The sequence below is a fragment of the Malaya genurostris genome, chromosome 3, assembly GCF_030247185.1.
Source record: "Malaya genurostris strain Urasoe2022 chromosome 3, Malgen_1.1, whole genome shotgun sequence".
Taxonomy (NCBI): Eukaryota; Metazoa; Arthropoda; class Insecta; order Diptera; family Culicidae; genus Malaya; species Malaya genurostris.
In genome coordinates, this window is record NC_080572.1 from 246,512,205 (window position 1) to 246,536,168 (window position 23,964).

Genomic DNA, 23,964 nt, shown 5'->3' on the forward strand with positions numbered 1-23,964 from the left:
GGTGTACAACTTTGATTCCGCCGTTTTTTTCCAAATTTAAAAGCTTCATTGCGAAAAAATTCTTACAGATGTATTATTCAAAGTATTGTCCGTCGCTAGCGACAAGTTTCTTCTTTCCGACAATTTTCGGATTCCGGTTCGAAAAAAGGAGTCCTGTTTTGACGCTATCCATGAAGCAATCCATTTTTCCAACTCTTCGAAGGATTGAAAATGTTCATCTGCCAGGCCGTGTGCCATCGAACGGAATAGATGGAAATCAGAAGGGGCGACATCTGGGGAATACGGCGGGTAGGGCAAGACTTCCCATTTCAGCGTTTCCAGTTCAGAACAAATTGGCTCAAATGGCACGTTCCCCCACGTGAGACCGAGCATTGTTGTGTTGGAGGATGACTTTGTCATGTCGCTCTTGATATTGTGGCCGCTTTTCTTTTAGCGCGCGACTAAGGCGCATCAGTTGCGTTCGGTAGCGATCTCCTGTGATGGTTTCATCCGGTTTTAAGAGCTCGTAGTAAATCACACCGAGCTGATCCCACCAAATACAAATCATAACCTTGGCGCCGTGAATATTCGGTTTTGCCTTCGACGAAATAGCATGCCCAGGCTTTCCCCATGATTTTCTGCGTTTGGGATTTACGTATCGAACCCACTTGTCATCACCGGTGTAAAAACCCCTTACGATTTTGTCTTTGAAGCAGTTGCTCACATACAAATAGACGGCGCTCGTTGTCTCTCGGTTTCAACTCGTACGGCACCCAGTTTTCTTCTTCCTGAATCATGCTCAGGGCCTTGAAACGTTTTGAAATGGCTTGCTGATTCACTCTCAACGATTCGGCAAGCTCTTCCTGAGTTTGGCACGAATCATCATCAAGAAATGCTTTTAGTTGTTCATCTTTAAAGGTTTTTTTCAGATCCACCACCATGTTTGTCTTCGATATCGAAATCACCATTTTTAAAATGTTGAAATCACTCCCGACATGTTTTTTTTACTCAGAGCAGCATCACCGTAAGTTTCTGAGAGCATTCGACGCGCTTCAGCTGCATTTTTTTTTTTCGAATTGTTATAGAAAAGTTAAACTTCCCGCAAATGGCGAGAATTGGGCACATAAACAGACATTTTCGAGCGTGAATAATACGAAAACAAGAACAACTGTCACTGAAACGGCGATGACAATTCGTTAGGCACTGTACACACTCACTTTAAAGGCATTATCATCTATGTATTTTGACCCGTCTCCGCTGGTACAGCCACCTATCCGAAAACGGCGGAAGCAAAGTTGTACACCTGATCACACACAACCTTCGCTGACGTACCGAACGAGTAGCATTCAGTTCTTCGTTTGTTTCTCTTTCAATCGAATCTTGGCTTAACCATCGTCAGTTGATATTTCTTTCAATTGAATGAGAGAGTGGCCTTAAAAATAAGGTTCATCTAGACATTCAAATTAGTTCAAGATAATAGATGAAATCTAAACCAGTCATAACAGCTGAAATATCAAATGCAAAATAAACATAAAATAATTGTTTCCGGTTATACTTGATTTCGACTGGGGTGATAATCGTGGAAAACAGGAAAACGGCTGGCTCAGTCTCATAATACAAAACGAATGTTGTTTACTGTCCGACGTTTCGGCCTTTTTCAAGGAAAAAGATGACTATCGTTTACAGTCAAAAGACATCGACATTTTGCCTATAAACGATAGACCATATTTTCCTTGAAAAAGGCGTACTTCAAAGGCCGAAACGTTGGACAACATTCGTTTGTGTTATACGACTGAGACAGCCGTTTTCCTATTTTCCACGATTAATTGTTTCTTTTTTCTGTTTTCGTTTTTAATTGTTTGTAACACATCTAATTCCATTTCAAACAATCGAAAATTATCGTATTAAAATTGCAAGCAAAACTTCAAACTACTTGGTACGATTGTTCAATAGACGATGAATTCTGGGAGCTTCAATTGATTATGGCAACAAAGGTCAATAAATGAGAAGCAATAAGCTGACAATCAATGGTCATAAATTTCATGTTCATCTAATAGCATTTGATTGAAAATAAAATTTACAACACTCCCTGACAGCCCGTGCTGCTTGAGAGGGCATAACGTCATTTTCAGGCAAAATTGTAGCATTGTCATAATTACCGCAGGGCTCTTCTCGGCCGTCATCAACCCTTCCGAAGTACTCAATTTCGGCCGGTGGCTATTCTCAACGCCTGTATAGCCTAGCCCTAATCAGCAAGCGTTGCATTTAATGGTAATCCTGCTGTCATCGTGGCTGTCCGATATGTTCCATCAAGCCAACGACACGTGTCACATTAGCCCGTCAAATCACTTACCCAAACCGGATGCATTCTGTCTCTCTGTCTCTCTGTCTCTCTCTCTCTCTCTCTCTCTCTCTCTCTCTCTCTCTCTCTCTCTCTCTCGCTGTTGCTAATTAAGGCAAGGCAGTGACGTTCTCGTCACAAAACGATTGAAATTTACTAATTGATGGTAAATGTCAATTAGCCAAACACGCAATGGACGTGTGCGTGCTGAATGATTGCAATGCATGACACTTGTTGATTGGTGGTTTGGGGTAAGTACTTGTGGACATTCTGAATTTATACTGTTATTGCTCGAGCAATAATCGCACGCGAAATGTGTTGGAGCAAAGCAGTATAGCAGTTTCCGCTAATAAGCTGAAAATGAGATTGACAGTGCTGTAAATTTCAGCGAAAAATCACTCACCTTCTGAGGAGCACCTTTTCTTCTTTGTGCCCAAAATTTCCATCAAACCGAGGCGTTGGGTGTTGGCAGGTTGAAGCCTAAGCCCTCTGCAATTGAAAGCAGACAATTTTCCCCGCAGAAAAGGGAGAATACCTGCCGGGTCGCAAACCCAACCCACGTCGTTGCGTCGTCGGTACTTACAGGCTAAGTGGTTCGGCACAGGACACGGGAAGGAACCACGTCAGCTTGCCGGCCTTTTTGCTTCACTTCAACTTCACGGTCGGCAGGCTGCGGCATGATAAATGGAGACACGCTCTCGCGCCAGCCTGAATCGGCAAACATTGCAAGGCATTAGGCATGGAAGATTGCTGATGGCAGTTGGGCAGAGGCCGCAACAACAAGCCGAATGCCAGTATGAATTTCAACCTGTCAGCCGTTTGTCTTAGCCTTGGCTGTCGAGAAGAGGAGTTTGTGCGTGCGTTTGTTTGTGTGTGTGCGTGCGCCGGTGGAGGTCTGTAGGTCTTTGACTGTTTGTATTGTGTGTTATATATTATATACCAGCACACCTGAACGGAATGGATCAAATTTGCATAAATGGAAGGTCGAAGCGTGTTTGAACGTTGCGTGGTAAAAATTTGGTATATTTCCAGAATTTATCGCTCATCTCATCCCCTGGAAATGGGCATCCTTAAGACAAACGCCGTTCTAAAACACAATTTTATCGCTTTAAAAGTTCATCGACAGCGGGGTGATGGTTTTATTATTTTTTCAAAACATATCTACCCAAGTTAACTCACAAATATTAAGCCTGTAGGGGAATAGCGCTTTAACTTTAGGAAATATATACATTTCGACTATCGTAAAGACCGGTTAGAAACTGAATTCTATCGAAGATATAAATATTGATCATTTCCATTTATTTATCTTCAAAACGGTTTTTTTGGCTCATTTCATAACGATTTTGGTTTAACATTTTACATCTGACATTCGACTCTCAACTTTTAACCTGAACTTAGAATTCATTCCGAAGTTTTGAAGTTTTGAAGTTTTGAAGTTTTGAAGTTTTGAAGTTTTGAAGTTTTGAAGTTTTGAAGTTTTGAAGTTTTGAAGTTTTGAAGTTTTGAAGTTTTGAAGTTATGAAGTTTTGAAGTTATGAAGCTTTGAAGTTTTGAAGTTTTGAAGTTTTGAAGTTTTGAAGTTTTGAAGTTTTGAAGTTTTGAAGTTTTGAAGTTTTGAAGTTTTGAAGTTTTGAAGTTTTGAAGTTTTGAAGTTTTGAAGTTTTGAAGTTTTGAAGTTTTGAAGTTTTGAAGTTTTGAAGTTTTGAAGTTTTGAAGTTTTGAAGTTTTGAAGTTTTGAAGTTTTGAAGTTTTGAAGTTTTGAAGTTTTGAAGTTTTGAAGTTTTGAAGTTTTGAAGTTTTGAAGTTTTGAAGTTTTGAAGTTTTGAAGTTTTGAAGTTTTGAAGTTTTGAAGTTTTGAGGTTTTGAAGTTTTGAAGTTTTGAAGTTTTGAAGTTTTGAAGTTTTGAAGTTTTGAAGTTTTGAAGTTTTGAAGTTTTGAAGTTTTGAAGTTTTGAAGTTTTGAAGTTTTGAAGTTTTGAAGTTTTGAAGTTTTGAAGTTTTGAAGTTTTGAAGTTTTGAAGTTTTGAAGTTTTAGAGTTTTAGAGTTTTAGAGTTTTAGAGTTTTAGAGTTTTAGAGTTTTAGAGTTTTAGAGTTTTAAAGTTTTAGAGTTTTAGAGTTTTAGAGTTTTAGAGTTTTAGAGTTTTAGAGTTTTAGAGTTTTAGAGTTTTAGAGTTTTAGAGTTTTAGAGTTTTAGAGTTTTAGAGTTTTAGAGTTTTAGAGTTTTAGAGTTTTAGAGTTTTAGAGTTTTAGAGTTTTAGAGTTTTAGAGTTTTAGAGTTTTAGAGTTTTAGAGTTTTAGAGTTTTAGAGTTTTAGAGTTTTAGAGTTTTAGAGTTTTAGAGTTTTAGAGTTTTAGAGTTTTAGAGTTTTAGAGTTTTAGAGTTTTAGAGTTTTAGAGTTTTAGAGTTTTAGAGTTTTAGAGTTTTAAAGTTTTAGAGTTTTAGAGTTTTAGAGTTTTAGAGTTTTAGAGTTTTAGAGTTTTAGAGTTTTAGAGTTTTAGAGTTTTAGAGTTTTAGAGTTTTAGAGTTTTAGAGTTTTAGAGTTTTAGAGTTTTAGAGCTTTAGAGTTTTAGAGTTTTAGAGTTTTAGAGTTTTAGAGTTTTAGAGTTTTAGAGTTTTAGAGTTTTAGAGTTTTAGAGTTTTAGAGTTTTAGAGTTTTAGAGTTTTAGAGTTTTAGAGTTTTAGAGTTTTAGAGTTTTAGAGTTTTAGAGTTTTAGAGTTTTAGAGTTTTAGAGTTTTAGAGTTTTAGAGTTTTAGAGTTTTAGAGTTTTAGAGTTTTAGAGTTTTAGAGTTTTAGAGTTTTAGAGTTATAGAGTTATAGAATTTTTGGAGTTTCAGAGTTTTAGAAATTCTCAGTTTCTGAATTTCTGAATCTCTGAGTTTCTGAGTTTCTGAGTTTCTGAGTTTCTGAGTTTCTTAGTTTCTGAGTTTCTGGGTTTCTGAGTTTCTGAGTTTCTGAGTTTCTGAGTTTCTAAGTTTCTGAGTTTCTGAGTTTCTGAGTTTCTAAGTTTCTAAGTTTCTGAGTTTCTGAGTTTCTGAGTTTCTGAGTTTCTGAGTTTCTGAATTTCTGAGTTTCTGAGTTTCTGAGTTTCTGAGTTTCTGAGTTTCTGAGTTTCTGAGTTTCTGAGTTTCTGAGTTTCTGAGTTTCTGAGTTTCTGAGTTTCTGAGTTTCTGAAATTCTGAGTTTCTGAAATTCTGAGTTTCTGAGTTTCTGAGTTTCTGAACTTCTGAGCTTCTGAGTTTCTGAGTTTCTGAGTTTCTGAGTTTCTGAGTTTCTGAGTTTCTGAGTTTCTGAGTTTCTGAGTTTCTGAGTTTCTGAGTTTCTGAGTTTCTGAGTTTCTGAGTTTCTGAGTTTCTGAGTTTCTGAGTTTCTGAGTTTCTGAGTTTCTGAGTTTCTGAGTTTCTGAGTTTCTGAGTTTCTGAGTTTCTGAGTTTCTGAGTTTCTGAGTTTCTGAGTTTCTGAGTTTCTGAGTTTCTGAGTTTCTGAGTTTATGTGTTTTTGAGTTTCTGAGTTTCTGAGTTTCTGAGTTTCTGAGTTTCTGAGTTTCTGAGTTTCTGAGTTTCTGAGTTTCTGAGTTTCTGAGTTTCTGAGTTTCTGAGTTTCTGAGTTTCTGAGTTTCTGAGTTTCTGAGTTTCTGAGTTTCTGAGTTTCTGAGTTTCTGAGTTTCTGAGTTTCTGAGTTTCTGAGTTTCTGAGTTTCTGAGTTTCTGAGTTTCTGAGTTTCTGAGTTTCTGAGTTTCTGAGTTTCTGAGTTTCTGAGTTTCTGAGTTTCTGAGTTTCTGAGTTTCTGAGTTTCTGACTTTCTGACTTTCTGAGTTTCTGAGTTTCTGAGTTTCTGAGTTTCTGAGTTTCTGAGTTTCTGAGTTTCTGAGTTTCTGAGTTTCTGAGTTTCTGAGTTTCTGAGTTTCTGAGTTTCTGAGTTTCTGAGTTTCTGAGTTTCTGAGTTTCTGAGTTTCTGAGTTTCTGAGTTTCTGAGTTTCTGAGTTTCTGAGTTTCTGAGTTTCTGAGTTTCTGAGTTTCGGAGTTTCTGAGTTTCTGAGTTTCTGAGTTTCTGAATTTCTGAATTTCTGAGTTTCTGAGTTTCTGAGTTTCTGAGTTCCTGATTTTCTGAGTTCCTGAGTTTCTGAGTTTCTTAGTTTCTGAGTTTCTTAGTTTCTGAGTTTCTGAGTTTCTGAGTTTCTGAGTTTCTGAGTTTCTGAGTTTCTGAGTTTCTGAGTTTCTGAGTTTCTGAGTTTCTGAGTTTCTGAGTTTCTGAGTTTCTGAGTTTCTGAGTTTCTGAGTTTCTGAGTTTCTGAGTTTCTGAGTTTCTGAGTTTCTGAGTTTCTGAGTTTCTGAGTTTCTGAGTTTCTGAGTTTCTGAGAGTCTGAGTTTTTGAGTTTCTGAGTTTATGAGTTTCTGAGTTTATGTGTTTTTGAGTTTTTGAGATCCAGAGATTCAGAATCACTGAATTTTGTAGTTTCGGAGCTTAGAAGATTCGAAGTTTCAGAATTTTGGAGTTTGTGAGTTTGTTAGTTTCTTAGTGTGACAGTTCTAGAATCTTGTGGTTTCGTAGTTTCGTAGTTGCGTAGTTTCGTAGTTTCGTAGTTTCGTGGTTTGCGTAGTTTAGAAATTAGGGTATCAGACTACAGGAGCTCAGGAGCTTAGGAGTTAAGGAGATTAGAAGTTTCGGAGACTCAGAGTTTCGGAATTTCTGTTTGGGAGTTGTGGATTTTCGGAATTCCGGAATCTTGGATTTGGAGTTTTGATGTTTCTGAATTTTGAACTTTCGGAGTTTCGGAGGTTCAGAGTTACGCAGTTTTTCAGTTTCTGAGTATCATAGCTTCAGAGATACGGAGCTGCTGAATTCCTGAGTTTCGACGATTTTGAGATTCGGAGTTTCATTGTTTCGGACATATAGAGTTTCGAGGTTACGGAGTTCCGGAGATACGAAAGGAAATAGTTTCGGATCTACGGAATTTCAAAGTTACTGAATTTAGGAGTTTCAAATATTCTGAGTTGTGGAGATTCTAAGTTTCGGAGTTTGTGAGTTGATGAGTTTCTGGTTTTTTTGTAGTTTCGAAATTTCGTAATTCTGTAATTTCATTTTTTTCGTGATTTTTATGTTACGGAGTTTCGGATTTTCTGAATATAGGCATTTTGGAGTTCTGGACTTTTAACAGTTTTGAAGTTTCGGAGTTTGTTTGTTTCTGAGCTCCTGAGTCTCGGAGTTTTTAAGTTCCTTTTCTGGAATTCGATAGCAACATTATTTATACCAGTTAGCTTTTTTTTGTTGATAACTCATGTTTTATTTAACTCAATTCAATTGAATTTATAGGTTCTGCAACGATTGACTTAAACAGCATTTTTGAACTAACAAATGTTGTAATCTAATCGAAATTCAAGCACATTAAAATAAAGAGAAATAATTTTTCAGGAGGGCACACCTTTCAAGTCACGTTTGAGATTTGTTTTCAATAAGTGCTCATGGAAAACAATTGTTACCTAGGACCCGAGTGCCAAAGGCTGTCATTTAACTGAAAATGCTTGTGATTAATAGGTAAAATGGTGATTGCAAATCGTAAAGGAAATAGAAAACCCTTTCTTCTGCTGTCTCATCCACGGTACTGCTACTGCTACTGGTGTTCATGCTCACAAAGCCACACACACCCACACAGACACGTACTGCCATACCAGGTAAAGAGTCTCCGCCGGTTTCGAGCTAGAACCGAAGACACGGAGGAATTCGTCGGATCGCTTGACTGCATCCGATCGGCTCTTGATTAATGGGTAGTGAAAATTGGCTCCACATTCAACTATTCGCTAAATGTAGTTTTATGTAGAGAAGAATGAATGGTAGCTCTTTGGAGTGGATTGTGGACATTCCGATTGAATATTTGCAGTGGAAGAAAAAAGAGCATAAGAAACCTAGCAAACGACAATTGAAAATCACAGAAGTTTGTTCATGCGAAAACTGTTTGATTTGATGTTATTCCTGATTTGCACTTCGCTCCGGGTCAGGCTGTGTTCAGCGACGAATGACGGTGGGAAATTGATTTCCATCGTCATCGAAAGCCGGGTCGTACGAAGAAAATCCCGTGATGACTTTCCGTCATTTTTTTAATGTACCGAAGAAACAGTCTGGCATACGGCACTTGAAAGATTCTAATTGAATTCCAATTATCGCATGGCTTCGTGAACAAACGAGCTGGGAATGTTTATTACCTAGCAACGGTTTTTGTTGGGAAACTTTTAAAATCTACTGCAATGCTTGAACTTTAAATGTTTGAAAACACAAATCGAGCTAAAAGTTCAATTCACTACATATTTAAATATACGTGTAAGGTTTTTTGTTCGAGATGAACAGCCTGAAAGTACAAGTCATGAAAAACGAAAAACTTTGCTTTACTATCCCATATTAACAGTACCAAACAACCCACTGCCATTGATCCGGAAGAATGGCCCAACCGGAATTGGATGTAGTGTTAAATTTTACAACTCTGCTAGTATCAGAAACGACGCCACCACCACCACCACCACTTAAGCAGCCAACAAGAATAACAACGGGTTAGTTTATGACCCGGGTAGATTCCAGCAGACGTGGTAATGTGAAAACTTTTTCCTAGTGGATTTCAGTTTTTCGCCGGCAAGTGGATGGGCCTCGTTTGGCCGGACCTAGGACAGGCACTGTAGCATACGGTTGTGTGAACCCTTTTGCATGGACTAAGGGGAAACAGAACTGGCTACGGCTACGAAACAGCACCAGCACCCACGCGCCATGCGGCCCACACACCGAAGACAGCGACGACAAGGACGACGGCCGGGCAGGATGCTCGTTTGTCAGCATTACGAGGCTCGTTTACACTCTCCCGATGGATTCGAATTCATAAAGTTCTTGTTTACGGTGCTTCCGGACCGTGTTCGGAGAGATTGGGTTGTTCACTGAAGCGTAGCTGGGATTAAATTAGAACATGTGAATTAAAAAAAAATTAGTCATCTGCAACGAACAAAATGCGGTTGTTGATTGATTATGTGTCAGTGGCATTTGTTTTTGACGGCTGCCAATGAAAAATGCGTAGCAGAACTCAATAGAAAGTGTAGTGAGAAATGTCACTAAAGTCCTTTCAAAAATCACGCAAGAATCCCAACTGAAATTTTGTTATAAACACATTTGCAGACAAAATAATTCTGTTTTTGCAAGATTTATTGTAACTGTCGTATGGATTCATTTGGATACGCAGTGCAAAGTCGGTTAATCCAGTCTTGATACTATTTCCTAATACATCGTTCGGCCAGCAGAAATGTTTTGAGATTTATTTTATCCTATGCAAGACTGTCATAAGTCAGTATAAGGCACTGATCTAACAATCCAATTACCATATGTTCCAATCAGTATAATAGCAGCATTTGCCATGCAATAGTCCGCTTAGTGCCACGGAACATCGAATACGAAATTGATTTGAAACTGAGCACTGCTTTCTGAGTGAAAAAAATGTTTTGTTTCAATTCGTTAGAATTTGAAATAGTTGGAGGAGAGTTAGCATCACTGGGAGTAGGAAACGCGGTGCCTAAGTGGCAACACACTCAAAAAAGTCTTATTTTTAATGTTTATCAAACCAATAATAGTAAAATAATTGATCGAAACAGTTATTTTGAGTAATAGTGCAGTAGTGTGATTTGCGAAATTAAAAAAATGTTCAAGTGATGAAAACTGTGAATCTACCGCCCAAAAATATACGATGTTGACCGATCGAAGCGCCATCTGCATATCATTCTCGGTGTTATCAGATTTATGTGGAATGTTTGAAAATTTTCAAGTCATTCGTGGGATTCAAGCTGAAAATCTAAAATTGGTCTGCATTCGCAAGTGTTTATTTTATTTTGTTTTTTTCAATAGTGATGATACACCATCTCGCGTTGTTTACAGCAATGCGAATAGGAGAAACAGGATACTGGTAAGATCGTTCCGTGGAGATATTTCTTATTTTAATTATTTATAATGCCTTAGTATGTTTCTCCTGACTAAAAATCGGGCTAGACTAAATTCCGTCGATGGTTCGGGGAACGTTTGATCAATGGATCTTGCGACCGTGTTTAACGCATGTAAATATAGCTTTAACTGCCAGGAGGATCTATTTAGTATTTTATATTTTTTGTTATGGATCGACATTACTTCGTATTGCGTAAGACGTTGCTGTTCGATTGATGGTGATCGAGTTATATTACGGCTATCTATCTAAAAAAAGACCTGTTTTAATCCACCTAGTGGTGTAATGATGCCTTTCTCACATTACTCATTACATCATAAATATTACTGTGGAACTCGCTAAAAACAACTGTTCATTGAATACAAATAGGAAAGTTGGTTCGGGCTTAATCTAACAAACTCTTCAAATCCTGTTTACCCTGTAGTTCCGGAAATAGTATCCACAACAAATTTAGAAATTCCGAAGACTTTTTCTTTGAACCTATAAGTTTGTGAAAATCGATTTGGCCATCTTGAAGAAAAGTGAGTGAGACCCTTTTGCAGTTTTTCATCACCATTTCCAATTCTTCCGAAACCGTATTCGGATGAACGGAATAGCCGAAGTTGGTTCGTTTGTTATCAACAAATATGACCTACAAATTGGAACAATTTTGAACGTATTTGGCAACTCAACACTTCCCGGTTCGGAACTTAACTCGCTTAACTTTTACTGTTCATGGCATTTTTTACGGCAAATCAAATCTCCTAAAGGTATGCAATTTCATCCTACTTCTCGAAATCTATTTTTAGATTTGCACGGTAAAACCTTTCCCCTAAGAAATGGGCAATAAAAGCTGAAAAGTCGTACTAAATTTGTAACAAATTTTGACATAATATTGATATTTACGTATCAAGGTTTGTAACAATTTTGTTATCACCTAGGTTAAATTGAGTTATAATTTTTGTTATTTTAACTATTAACGACTTTGACTAATTTAAATAGGAAAAAAAACGAAACAACCCCAGATACAATTTTGTTCTCCCTTGTTGATCGGGTTAACACTTCCGAATATCAATTAGTTGATCAATTGTATGAATTCTGCAAGCATTCCCCTTTTTCACATTTTGCGCAAAAACAAAGAAGGCTTCACTTGACCTCGATTACTGTAAATTTCACACAGCGAAAAGTGCACAAATCTAATCAAACTGTTCCAGATTTGCACTAAACTGAGGATAACTGCCTTCGATTTGCGAACAAGAAATCCTAATAGTTCTTCAGACAATTTTTAGAGCCGTTAGAACGGCGGATGCTGTACGGGATTCATTCCTGGCTTTCAGGAGAACCAAATTGTGGAATTCACTATGATATTAAACACTGTTCGAAACATTTTTCTCGAACGATTTGTTTGTTCTCTTCCTCAGAACGCGTTCTGATTGGCTGGTGCTGACATGGGTCAAATGAGACAGGTTTTTTAACGGTGTACTATTGAAATACTTCAATGCTGTTGCTATACACGTTTAAGTTGAAAAATGTCGATTTTATTGGTAGTTAGATTATATAAATCCTTTCACAGATCACTGAGCTATGAGCTTTCGAAATACGAGAAAGGCAAATGCGCCTTATGATACTTATGATCTTTGATACTCGTTTATACCAAACATTTCAGAAAAGTTTAATTTTGAATTATTTGAGATTATGTCACACAACTGAAAATTTTATCATAAAATTGTGATCATATTTCCGATGGAATGTAGCAAAAATTATGTTGATTCGTTAGATACAACAAGAGATATTCACGATCAAAAACTTATCACTCTCTTAGAGGGTAAATTTTGAAAAGGCGCCTCATAGTATAGTAAGTTGTATTCACGACAAAATGTATGTGTTTCAAACCATTTTCAATGATATTCATACAAATCAGCTTGTTTCTGTCAGAGGCGAAATTGAATGGCAGATTTATTAAAATCTTTGAAAACCGTTATGAGGAAAAACAGTTTGTCGCCGGTAATTTTATTCGGTGTAATGAGCGCAAAAGAAATGAAACCGGTTTTCGAATGGATTGTCTACTGGTTTCAACCTCTCGTGAGACATAATCCTACTCGCTGGGAATATAGGTGTTAACAGCACCGAACAATTGCTGTTGGAAGTGACTTTAGAGTCTTTATTGAAGACTATTTGATTGTTTCGCCAACTATAATGAACGTTCCGCTTAAATTCATAGTCCATTAAGTTTCAAAAAGTGATGAAGTAGAATGGAAATATAGATATCAATAATTAGGTATGTTTCAAGAATTCGTTAAGAATTTCAAGTCGAAAATTATGCTTGTTAATTAGCCCCATAGACAATTCATTTACGAAACGCAATAATAATTTCATTTCCCACGTAATCGAGAGCATTCAATAATTACTGGATTCCGCCCGAAATGAACATTTGAAAGCACTAACCAGACCATCATTACAACACACAAAAATCAGTGTATCCGTTCTAAGTCCTTTGAAGTGGTTTCAAATTGACGTTGATTTTTTCAGTCATTTTGTCAACTTGTTTTGAAAAAAAAACAATCAGTGAAATTCCTTGCATCATCGATAAATTAACATTTTTATATCATCCTTAAATAATTAGACGTATAAAGCAATATACTTCTTATGAGTTATAGTTACTGTTAAGGTATAAAATTTATTCTTTTTTATTATTAGTGTTTTATGTAGAAGCTTTCACAGGAAATATGAAATTTGCTTTTTTCCGAAGACGAAGCGTTTCCCAAGCTCTACCCAGGCCACAATATACAGCCACAAGTGCTGAGCAGGAGAGTGCAAAGGCACATCGAAGAGGAAGAGTGCAAAGGCACATAGAAGCAGGAGAGTGCAAAGGCACACCGGTGCGAAGGCACTTCGGTGCAGAAGCATATCGGTGCGGAGCACTAGGAAGAAGGAGACAAGACAACTCGGTCTTTCCACTGCCATACAACACGCAGGTATACACCGGTGACCTGCGCTGGTTACAGCTGGTGAAGACAAAAGAGAATCGGAAATCGTGTGGTGCTGGATGTCAGGTAGCAGTAGCATCACATCGTATTCTATCGCTACAGCGAACTTCAGCATTGTATCAGCGTCCAGATACATCCAACAACAACATCTAGAGCAACGAGGATCAACACGGCAGTGCAACAGAGATAGACAACAATTTCAAGGTAGAAGTTTTTTTATTCCTTTTGATTGAGTACTGTGTAGTGTTGGTTTTATTTTTTTTTATTTTAAAGTTTGATTCAAAATTTTAATGTGATGGGTGAATCCATGGACGTAAATCCTAGCATGAATCCTATACCCCCACGAACGAAAAAATATCAGGAGAGCTCTTCTGGGCCTTGGATAGTCTTTTTTAGACGTATATCAAAGCCATTAAATATTTTACAAATTTCTATAGGTTTGACATCACGATTCTCTTCAATCAAAGAGATCATAAAAGTGAATAACGATAAAATTCGTGTTGTAGTAAATAATTTGAAACACGCGAATGATATTGTCTCTTCGGAACATTTCACTAGAGAGTATAAAGTTTACATACCCTCCAAAGATGTCGAGATTGACGGTGTTGTTACCGAAGCGAGTCTTTCGGTAGATGATTTACTCAAGTATGGTGTTGGTCGTTTCAAGAACTCTATGCTTGAGGGTGTGAAAATACTGGAGTGCAAACAACTGTACTCAGTAGTTCATGAAGAGGGAAAGAAAGTTTATCGCCCATCAGACTCGTTTCGAGTGACATTTGCCGGGTCTGCGTTGCCGTCCCATGTCTATGTCGATAAAATTCGCCTCCCTGTTCGGCTTTTTGTTCCAAATGTAATGAATTGTACGAACTGCAAAAAATTCGGCCACACAGCTACTTACTGTAGTAATAAACCAAAATGTATTAAGTGTGAAGGGCCTCATAAAGATAATGATTGCAACAAGGAAATTGAAAAATGTATTTATTGTGGGAATAGTCCTCATGATGATATTTCAGTATGCACTGCATTTAAAGTGCACAAAGACAAAATTAAGCTTTCTTTAAAAGCACGGTCTAAGCGCACATATGCAGAAATGCTTAAAACGGTCATTGATGTCCCCCCTTTGGAAACCGAAAACGGGTTTTCAAATCTAGAGGAACCAGAGGACTCTGACTCTGACGAAAATAGTGAAGGTAATTCGTTTATCACTACCCAAGGGTCAGTTAAAAGAAAGAAGTCTTCCTCCAAATTACCAAAAAAGACACCTAAAATTTCATCTTCAAAAAAAGATCCCCGTGTTAAACAAAAAAAGTCAAAACCAAAGACTGTGCCTCCTGGTTTGTCAAATTCACAAACCAATCCAGGATCTAGCACAGAAAAAGATAATAATCCAGTGGGCTCCATTTCACAGCCACCAACAGGATCACTGAAGTTTTCGGAAATTGTTGAATGGATTTTCTCAGCATTCAATATATCTGAACCCTTAAAGACCCTCATAATGGCATTCCTTCCAATAGCTAGAACCTCATGTCCAATCACTACACGTTAGACGCACATTTCCTTCGAATTGGGCTCTCCGAGACTAATCATTGTGCTTGCGGAGAAGGTTATCGGGATATTGATCATGTCGTTTGGACATGCGTGGAGTATCGTGATGTCAGATCTCAACTAATAAATTCTTTGCGTACCCAAGGTAGACTATCCAATGTCCCAGTTCGAGACATTCTTGCTTGTCGTGACCTTTCATAAATGAAACTTATTTATCATTACATAAAGAAAATTGGAATTTCAATTTAATAAAGGCCCCTTTTAAGACTTAGTTCTGATTCCAGCTGCGTCCATGAGTTCAACCAATAGCTAAATTAGAATAAAAATTATGTAATGATACAAACAAACTCGAAACAGTTTATGAAATTATCAACAAAATGTCTGAAAATAACAGCTTATTTTATAATTTATAGAAGTTAATCTTCAAATAATATTTCCGAGTAGATTTCATAATTATTGACGAGTTACCTAAGATGATATTTAAGTAATAAGAGGAATATGTTTTAATAAATTCAAATCGTTGTGACTATGTTAGAATTAAATTAGGATAAGAATTTTATGTAAAAGTGATGCTACGGCGAAGAAAAACTTATGTAAACTGCCTTAAGAAATAAACGTATTTATGAAAAAAAAAATATAAATCTGGGGCACGCTCCGAATTCAGCTGCAAATTTTCGTAATCTAGATCAAAAATACAGGTCATAAATTTAGTTCTAGAAGTAAGGAACTGAAGTTATTTTTAGAATTTTCCAAATTGCGTAATAGAACTAAATTCTGAACTTGAATTCCAAGTTTTGATATAGGAACTGAATTCAGTTCCAGCATCTAGTTCCAGAAATTATGTTCACAATTTAGTTCCAACATGTAGGTTCTGAATTCTGGGAATGAATGCTGAAACTGAATTGAATTCAGGACTCTGGTTTTCAATTCAGTTTCTAAAAGTTATGTGTTCAGACCTAATATTTAGTTTCAGAATCCAGATCTAAAATTCATATCCTGAATTTTGTTCATGAATTCTGAAAAATCCTAAATCATAAATCTGGATTTGAGTCCCTGAATAAGGAACTAAATTTGAAACCATTTTTAAAATCCAAAAATAGTTCAAGAGTCATAGTTTTAAATTCTGAACCTGTAATCTAGAACTAAATTTTTAAATAGAAGTATGAAACTAAATTCCTTATATTCCTTATATTACATTTTGGTGGGGAAAGGGTTCCAATCAGCTTTTTACAGCCCTGTCCAAAATGTATTGCCCTCCCCGTTAATTTGTATCAGGCCGAATTAGCGCATGCGCGCCATATAAACGCCTCTTTCAATATGAGGAAATTACATTGTTACCCAGCAGTTTCTATTATTTCTTCATGTTGGTTTTCTTACCTTTGTTCATAGTTTGTATTCTGTTTTACCTTAATTCCAGTGTTCTATTCAGCTGTGATTCGTGTCTTTTTTTGTCATTTTTCACTCCGTACTTTTGCTGGCATGTTGTGTTGCTTCCAATATTCCTTTCTAATTCTTTCAGCATTTTCGTATTTCTTGTTCCTCATCCAGTCATCCGTTTCCAAAAAAAAAAAAAAAAAAAATTAGTGTTTCATTGATCTTTGTAGGGCAGCTCATCATGGTTTGACGGATAAGAACTGAGGCCTTTTTTTTTATTTAAATGATAATAACACTTGGGTTTAATAGTATTGCTACAGCATGTTCACATTTCGTTATCTTCGGTTGATTCTTGACAGTATATTACCATCCGCTCAGGCACTTTTGAACATCTGGTACACTGACTCGCAATCGAAATGTGTCACAACCAATTTGATACAACACACCCGAGGGAACGGTATAATGTATGTTGTACACACAAAAACACTTACATACACACAGGCACATACGCATACACACATGCATACATACCTACATGTATTCCACAAGCAAGCATCACAACATTGAGTTACTATTTCTATTCTAATAGATTCTAACTAAAATTTGTGTGCCAATAGTCATCTCATTAGTAGAGTCACCATGTTATTTTACCGATTACTCGACTTTCAAGAAATTTATTGAGATAAAATCGAATGCAAAATCTTTGCCTCGTCTGTAAGAAGCAATGGAACATAAAAGTAGTTCAGAAATGATTCAATACTGCTGTTTTAACGAACAAAAAAAAAAAAAAAGCTCCAGATTTCATGTTATTCTTGAAATTAATCTATCAAACAGAGATAACAGATCTCACTCTAACTAATGGTTTTCGTACATGAAATGACTAATGGATTTGAGATGAATGGGGGTACCGTTACCCAATTTCTATCTCTTCTATTGGTCGATCGTTAGTCCTGAGCTGAAACGGTGGCCTTTATTACCGTTCTTGCATGCACTCACTCTTACATTTCATTCACACATCATCTCACCCATCAGGTCCCAAACGATACATCCTCACAATATAAACTGGATGAACATCGTTTGACAGCTATCAGTGGTTTGCTCATTGGTTCGGTCATTATTATTTTATTATATTCTACAATATTCTATTTCATTCCACAGTATTCCATGGTACACAAACCACCAATAAACGTCAAAGATGGATTCGATTTACCGTTCATTTATTGTCATCGTGTGAAACCCAATTGGGATACGTTTACTCTACTTAATTTTCACTTCACACTGGTAATAAGGGCCGGTAGTATGAAAATAAAACATAAAAAAGAGCTCAGTTAAGCCCTACCGGCCTCTCCAACCCCGGATGTTGGAGCGTAATGCAATCAACATCTTATTCAAGTCGTTCCATATATTATTCATTTAATTCAATTATGAAACTAAAAACTGTAACGCATATCTTTATCAAATTGTAACGCTAATTGATTGTATGTGATGATGTTTGCAATACCGTCAAGCCCACCAACCAAAGGGAGGGAAGTATGAAACTAAATTCGGAACTTAAAATTAACTTCAAAATTCAGGTCGACCAGAATCTAGTTTCTGAGATTAGTTCTTGAATTTAACTAAAAATTCAGTTCTCTGCTACTGCAGGTTTACTGCTAGCCACGACGGCCGAATGCGAAGAAGAGCTACATTGATTTCACCTGAGCATTTGAAGTTTTTACCACCTCATTATTACTGATGTTGGTGGAAGAACCTCAGCACGATATCCAATTCCTTCTAACGTACTAGAAAAAATGAGCAATTATCGGTCAAGATTTACCTTTTACACTCGGCCAGTAGAACATCGAAACTGATATGTGCCTGACTACCTCAAAACCGTCGTCCTGGTGCGAAAAGGGCAAGCAAACGTGATGAGTTTTCCTCATTGTTTCCAAAAGTTTGAGAAAACATAGATTTTAAGTTATCTATGGATATTTTACACTGTTGAAAATTTAATCACAAGTTCCTGATTATATTTCTGATAGCATGAAGGAAAAATTATGTTGTTGCGTTAATTATAACAAGAGATATTCACGATCAAAAACTTATCACTCTTCTTGAGGGTAAATTTTGAAAAGGCGCCCCATAGTAAAGTAAGTCGTATTCACGACAAAACTATTCTGTTGTGTTAGAAACAAATTGAAATTGGAAAATATATCTATAGCAAAATGTTCTCAAATACGTTCTCGTATGACTTCCAGGTGTAATAATCAATTTACCAAAGTTTCATCACATCCAATTTCAGGAACACTATTCATCATAACTGAACAAAAAGAATGTGAAAATGTGCTCACAGTAAAAGAAAAAATCTGATTATATCAACTTCCGAATTCGCTAGTGCCCACGGCTTTTGGAAACCGAAACGCAGACCGAACAGAATGATATCTAAGGAAAAAAAATCCGTGGAATTATAGAACGATTTCGAAGATTATAAGTTCTTCCTACCGCCAACGGCCAACGACAGAGGCAGCGAAATGATTGAAAGCAACATGCAACCACTATCGAGAAATATCTAAAGCAAAGGGGAGAAAAAAAAAATCAATCGACTTAATCTCCCTGAAAGCTTTCCCATCGTCGAAGACCAGTCGATTTTGACGGGATTTCGCATCGAGCAGGAAACGCAAACAGAAATGAAAGCCGCTCGGAAAATGTGCATCGGTTGGATTAAGTTCTGGTGCCGGAAACGAAGCCAAAATGGGTTTGTTGCGCTCAGCTACCGATTCTGTGGATAATTAATCAGATGCTGATGCACTGTTGATGTTCTTACCTACATCCCGGATCAGTCACGTACCCAGAGTGGGGGGGGGGGGTCCGAGGGGCCCTGGCCCCTTCCGAAATTAAAAACAGATACATAATTATTTAGAAGGTCTCAGACATGTGTTACAGAAACAACAAGACAGTAAACGTAAAGAAATGTGATACAATATAAATTCCAGTGGGAAAGTTTAAAGTGTCTGTTAAAAACACCCGTAAAAGGCACACCAAGAATTAGATACATAAGCAATCTTTAGTAACATTATTTTTTTTATCTTTGGGCCCCTCCAGAAACGAAATCCTGGGTACGAGCCTGTCCGGGATGGCAACTGGTACGAGTGTAAACAAACAATCCGTGCTGCAGTTTTCGTTTGACGTAGTGCGCCCGAATCTACGACCGTCCGAACTGAGTTCGAAGTTTATTGAAGAGAGTCGAATTTCTGTGATTGTGTTGGATTGGTCGAAGATGCTATTTAAATGCAATGGAAATAATGAAGAGACTGGAGGACTGGAGTTGCTTGGCTTTTCAAATATTCCACTTGCCGGCTTGAACGTAAAAACAACTCGACTGGAATCAAGATAATTACTTCTGGCACGTTGAACCTTTTGTTTGCTGAATTGTAATCAATATTTGCTATCCAGTATCTATTCTTTCCGAGTGGTATAATTTCATTATGCTATTGTATTGTAATTGATGGTATTATCGCTAATCAGTCACCCGTTGTTAGCTGTCAATAGCATATCAATTTGGGTGAGACACATCGACTTGAAAAATTAAACATATGTGATTCTTCAAACATTCAAACGAGACTGTCAAGGCCTTATACATGATCGATTCATGTTGTAATAATTTTATTTTATAGAGCTATTGCAACAATACTCAACTCGTTAGTAGTAATAAGATCGAATATAATATCTTGTTGTAATAAGATCGAATATAATATCTTCGTTTCGGCTCCAAGAAGCAATACAGCAATAGCAAAATAGTTTGACAATTGTGCAACGCGGAAACTCGAATCGAATGCACCTTTTTTCACCTTACCCTTTGAGTCATTTAATCGAAGAAAGACATCAGTTTTCACTCTAACTTATGGTTTTTTTTTCCATAAATACGTTTATTTCTTAAGGCAGTTTACATAAGTTTTTCTTCGCCGTAGCATCACTTTTACATAATATTCTTATCCTAATTTAATTCTAACATAGTCACAACGTTTTGAATTTATTAAAACATATTCTCTTATAGCTTCAATATCATCTTAGGTAACTCGTCATTAATTATGAAATCTACTCGGAAATATTATTTGAACCAAACGATTAACTTCTATAAATTATAAAATAAGCTGTTATTTTCAGACATTTTGTTGATAATTTCATAAACTGTTTCGAGTTTGTTTGTATCATTACATAATTTTTATTCTAATTTAGCTATTGGTTGAACTCATGGACGCAGCTGGGATCAGAACTAAGTCTTAAAAGGGGCCTTTATTAAATTGAAACTCCAATTTTCTTTATGAAATGATAAATAAGTTTCATGTATGAAAGGTCACGACAAGCAAGAATGTCTCGAACTGGGATATTGGATAGTTTACCTTGGGTACGCAAAGAATTTATTAGTTGAGATCTGACATCACGATACTCCACGCATGTCCAAACGACATGATCAATATCCCGATAACCTTCTCCGCAAGCACAATGATTAGTCTCGGAGAGCCCAATTCGAAGGAGATGTGCATCTAACGTGTAGTGATTGGACATGAGTCTGGACATCACACGAATGAAATCCCTACTCACATCCAGTTTCCTGAACCATGCCTTTGTCGATATTTTCGGAATAATTGAGTGCATCCACCGACCCAGATCATCTCTATCCCAAGATGCTTGCCAGCTGGCAAGTGTTCTTTGGCGAGACGAACTATAGAATTCGTTGAAAGCAATCGGTCGCTCATAAATTTCACCCTCAATAGCACCACGTTTGGCTAAATTATCGGCTCTTTCATTGCCTGGAATGGAGCAATGAGCCGGGACCCAGACTATAGTGATTAGATAATTATTATTCAATATGTCGTTCAGACACTGTTTTATTTTACCCAAGAAAAACGGTTCATTTTTGCCAGCAGCGATTGAGCGAATGGCTTCAATTGCACTCAGACTATCTGTGAAGAGGAAATAATGGTTTGGAGATAATGTGACGATTACACTCAAACTATAATGAACTGCTGCTAGCTCTGCTATATAAACAGATGCAGGTTCTTGAAGCCTAAATGAGGCCGAAACATTATTGTTGAACATACCAAACCCTGTCGCTTCTTCAATTCGCGATCCGTCCGTGTAAAACATTTTCTCAGAGTCAATATGCCTGAACTTACTTGAAAATATTTTTGGGATTTCCGTCGAGCGTAGATGATCCGGGATTCCACGCACTTCGCGCTGCATGGATGTATCGAAAAATAAAGTTGAGTCAGGGGCACTTAGGATGCTGACACGGATAGGAATATATCTTGAAGGGTTGATTTCCTGTGACATATGGTTAAAATATACTGTCATAAATTTTGTTTGAGATCGAAGCTCGACTAGTCGTTCGAAATTATTAATTACCATGGGATTCAGCACCTCACATCTTATTAGCAGGCGTGATGAAAGCTCCCAAAATCGATCTTTTAATGGAAGAACTCCCGCCAGAACTTCAAGACTCATTGTATGTGTCGAATGCATGCACCCTAAAGCAATTCGCAAACAACGATACTGAATTCGCTCCAGTTTGATAATATGAGAGTTTGCAGCGGAACGAAAGCAAACGCATCCATATTCCATCACTGAAAGTATCGTTGTCTGATACAATTTTATTAGATCTTCCGGATGAGCACCCCACCAAGATCCTGTTATTGTTCGAAGAAAATTTACTCTTTGTTGGCATTTTGTTATCAGAAACCTAATGTGTCCTCCCCACGTGCATTTGGAATCGAACCACACCCCGAGGTATTTAAAAGTTAAAACCTGTTGGATCATTCTTCCCATCATATGGAGCTGAAGCTGCGCGGGATCATGCTTTCTTGAAAAGACGACTAACTCTGTTTTCTCCGCAGAGAATTCGATACCAAGATGAACAGCCCAATCGGACAAGTTATCTAAGGTATCTTGCAATGGTTTATGCAGATCAATAGCTTTGGGCCCAGTAACTGAAACCACGCCATCATCTGCCAATTGCCTTAGTGTACATGGGGTTACTAGACAGCTGTCAATGTCATTCACGTAAAAATTATAGAGGAGCGGACTGAGGCATGAGCCTTGCGGGAGACCCATGTAGCTAATTCTGAATGTTGCCAAATCGCCATGTGAAAAATACATGCACTTCTCTGACAAAAGGTTGTGCAAATAATTATTTATAACCGCTGGAAGTCCATGTTGGTGGAGCTTGTCTGAAAGAACATCAATGGAAACTGAATCAAATGCTCCTTTAATGTCTAAAAATACAGATGCCATTTGTTGCTTTTGAGCGAAGGCAATTTGGATGTCAGACGAAAGTAATGCAAGGCAATCATTCGTCCCTTTATTTCTACGGAAGCCAAACTGAGTATCTGACAACAAACCGTTCGTCTCGACCCAAGTGTCGAGACGTCGTAGAATAATTTTTTCGAACAATTTTCTGATGCAGGACAACATCGCAATGGGTCTATATGAGTTGTGATTGGAAGCTGGTTTCCCCGGCTTTTGAATGGCGATAACTTTCACTTGTCTCCAGTCAGGCGGAACAATATTTTGCTCAAGAAACTTGTTGAACAATTCCAACAAACGTCTTTTTGCGAGGTCGGGCAGATTCTTCACCAAGTTGAATTTAATTCTGTCCAACCCAGGGGCGTTATTGTTACAAGACAAGAGTGCTATAGAAAATTCCATCATTGAAAATGGTTTATTAATAAAACCATTATTTGGAGGAGATTCCCGTATAATGCTTTGCGTAGGAACTGAATTTGGGCAAACTTTCCTAGCAAAGTCAAATATCCATCGGTTCGAGTATTCATCACTCTCATTGCCCACGTTACGATTCCTCATTCGTCTGGCCGTATTCCAAAGAGTGCTCATTGAGGTTTCTCTTGACAAACCTTCGACAAAATGTCTCCAATAGCTACATTTCTTGGCCCGAAGTATGCTCTTGTACTTGGTTTCTAAAACCATAAGTTTTTCAAAATTCTGAGGAGTTCCTCCTCCCCGTTTTAGAAACGTCTTGCAAGCATTTTGTTTTGCGAGTTTAGCCTCAGAGCACTCTTTGTCCCACCAGGGGTTGGGAGGCCTTCTGTTAGTCGTTGGCCCAGGAAAGCGTTTAGTTTGGGATTGTTCTGTTGCCTCCAGAATCGAACAAATGAGGAAGTCATATTCTTCAAGTGGAGGGAGCTCTTCCATTGAATTCAAAATACTAGAGATTCTACTTTGGTATTTAATCCAGTCGATATTTTTTGTCAAATCATATGGAATACTAGCTGAATTAGCAATACATTTGTTACAGCTAATTGAGATGATGATTGGTAAATGATCGCTACCGTGTAAATCAGGCAGTATTTTCCAGGTGCAATCTAGTCGAATTGATGTTGAGCAAAGAGATAGATCTAATGCACTTGGGCGTGCAGGAGGTCTTGGGATCCGTGTCATGCTACCCATATTTAATACCGTCATGCTAAAATTGTCACAAATGTTTTGTATTAAAGATGATCTGCTATCATTGTAAACGGAACCCCACATCATTCCGTGCGAATTTAAATCCCCCAGAATCAATCGTGGAGCAGGAAGGGCTTCAACCATTTCATTAAGCTGTCGCTGTCCAACTTGTGCTTTTGGAGGAATATAAACCGAAGCTATGCAAATATCTTTGCCTTTAATGTTTATTTGGCAAGCAACAACTTCTATACTAGAAGTTGAAGGGATGTTTAATCTATAAAAGGAACAGCATTTCTTAATTCCCAAAAGCACTCCACCATACGGAGAGTCTCTATCGAGACGTATAATGTTAAAATCA